The sequence below is a fragment of the Triturus cristatus genome, chromosome 6, assembly GCF_964204655.1.
Source record: "Triturus cristatus chromosome 6, aTriCri1.1, whole genome shotgun sequence".
Lineage (NCBI taxonomy): Eukaryota > Metazoa > Chordata > Amphibia > Caudata > Salamandridae > Triturus > Triturus cristatus.
In genome coordinates, this window is record NC_140589.1 from 1,126,875,019 (window position 1) to 1,126,877,518 (window position 2,500).

Genomic DNA, 2,500 nt, shown 5'->3' on the forward strand with positions numbered 1-2,500 from the left:
GGCCGGGGGACAGGGCCCGGGGACGGAGACCCCGACCCGGGGCCCGGCCGGGCCCCTGGAACCAGCCGGGGCTCCGGGGACCGCAGGCACAAGGGAAGCCTCCCCGGGCCCTCCGGACCGCGCCCCGGGCACCCTGCCACGCGGAAGGACCCAGGACGGAGCCCGGGGCGGGGAGGCCGCCCTCCCCGGGGCCCCCAGGGGCCCGGCCGGAGCTCCTGAACCCAGGCGAGCGAGGGGAGGCTCCCCGGCCACGACGGAACCCCGTCCCGGGCCTTTGGCAGTGCCGCAGGCCGGGGGACAGGGCCCGGGGACGGAGACCCCGACCCGGGGCCCGTCCGGGCCCCTGGAACCAGCCGGGGCTCCTGGGACCGCAGGCACAAGGGAAGCCTCCCCGGGCCCTCCGGACCGCGCCCCGGGCACCCTGCCACGCGGAAGGACCCAAGACGGAGCCCGGGGCGGGGAGGCCGCCCTCCCCGGGGCCCCCAGGGGCCCGGCCGGAGCTCCTGAACCCAGGCGAGCGAGGGGAGGCTCCCCGGCCACGACGGAACCCCGTCCCGGGCCTTTGGCAGTGCCGCAGGCCGGGGGACAGGGCCCGGGGACGGAGACCCCGACCCGGGGCCCGCCCGGGCCCCTGGAACCAGCCGGGGCTCCGGGGACCGCAGGCACAAGGGAAGCCTCCCCGGGCCCTCCGGACCGCGCCCCGGGCACCCTGCCACGCGGAAGGACCCAAGACGGAGCCCGGGGCGGGGAGGCCGCCCTCCACGGGGCCCCCAGGGGCCCGGCCGGAGCTCCTGAACCCAGGCGAGCGAGGGGAGGCTCCCCGGCCACGACGGAACCCCGTCCCGGGCCTTTGGCAGTGCCGCAGGCCGGGGGACAGGGCCCGGGGACGGAGACCCCGACCCGGGGCCCGCCCGGGCCCCTGGAACCAGCCGGGGCTCCCGGGCTCACAGGCGCAGGGGAAGCCTCCCCGGGCCCTCCGGACCCCTCCCCGGGCACCTTGCCACACGGCAGGACCCAGGACGGAGCCCGGGGCGGGGAGGCCGCCCTCCCCGGGGCCCCCAGGGGCCCGGCCGGAGCTCCAAGAACCCAGGCGAGCGAGGGGAGGCTCCCCGGCCACAACGGAACCCCGTCCCGGGCCTTTGGCAGTGCCGCAGGCCGGGGGACGGGGCCCGGGGCCAGAGACCCCGACCCGGGGCCCGGCCGGGCCCCTGGAACCAGCCGGGGCTCCCGGGCTCGCAGGCGCAGGGGAAGACCCTACGGGCACCCTGCCACACGGCAGGACCCAGTTGCCGGCTGAGGACCGAGAGGGGTCCCAGAGTACCCTGTCCCTAGTAATCCGGAGGAAGGCTACCCCCCGTTCTTGAAACCCGCGCGCTCCGAGTGACGGAGGGGACCCTAGGGGCGAACGCGCCCGGCCTCCTGGAGCCCTGGCTGGGATCCGAGAGGCGAATGGACCCTCATCGGGACTTCCAGGCCTGGCCCTGCCATCTGGTCGTCCCATTGGAAAGCATTGCGCGCGACCAGATGGCCGACGGGAAAGGCGCGACCAGATGGCCGGCAACTGAAAGGACTCCCGCCTGCCCACCCACCAGGGGCTCGGGGTGGGACTCTGCTTCCCGGCTGGGCCTCAGGCACGGGGAGGACCACCGGAGCTCTCGGGGCCTGGGCGCCCGGGGGGGGGCGGAGAGGACTGCCCGGGACTCGTGGAGCCCGTCCCTGGGCACTTTGCCATGCCGCGGCCCGGAGGAGGGAAGCCCCGGAGGCCTGGGAAGGATGTTGCCCGGGCGTAGCCCGTCTGGTCCCCGGCAATGAACCGCACAGCCCCGGCATGGGTGTTCCGGCATACCCTGCCCCTACTAATCCGGAGGAAGGATACCCCCCTTTCTTGTAACTCGCGCGCTGCGAGTGACGGAGGGGACCCTAGGGGCGAACGCGCCCGGCCTCCTGGAGCCCTGGCTGGGATCCGGGAGGCAAATGGACCCTCATCGGGACTTCCAGGCCGGCCCGGCCATCTGGTCGCCCCATTGGAAAGCATTGCGCGCGACCAGATGGCCGAAGGGAAAGGCGCGACCAGATGGCCGGCAACTGAAAGAACGCCCGCCTGCCCACCCACCCACCCACCAGGGGCTCGGGGTGGGACTCTGCTTCCCGGCTGGGCCTCAGGCACGGGGAGGACCACCGGAGCTCTCGGGGCCTGGGCGCCCGGGGGGGGCGGAGAGGACTGCCCGGGACCCGTGGAGCCCGTCTCTGGGCACTTTGCCATGCCGCGGCCCGGAGGAGGGAAGCCCCGGAGGCCTGGGAAGGATGTTGCCCGGGCGTAGCCCGTCTGGTCCCCGGCAATGAACCGCACAGCCCCGGCATGGGTGTTCCGGCATACCCTGCCCCTACTAATCCGGAGGAAGGATACCCCCCTTTCTTGTAACTCGCGCGCTGCGAGTGACGGAGGGGACCCTAGGGGCGAACGCGCCCGGCCTCCTGGAGCCCTGGCTGGGATCCGGGA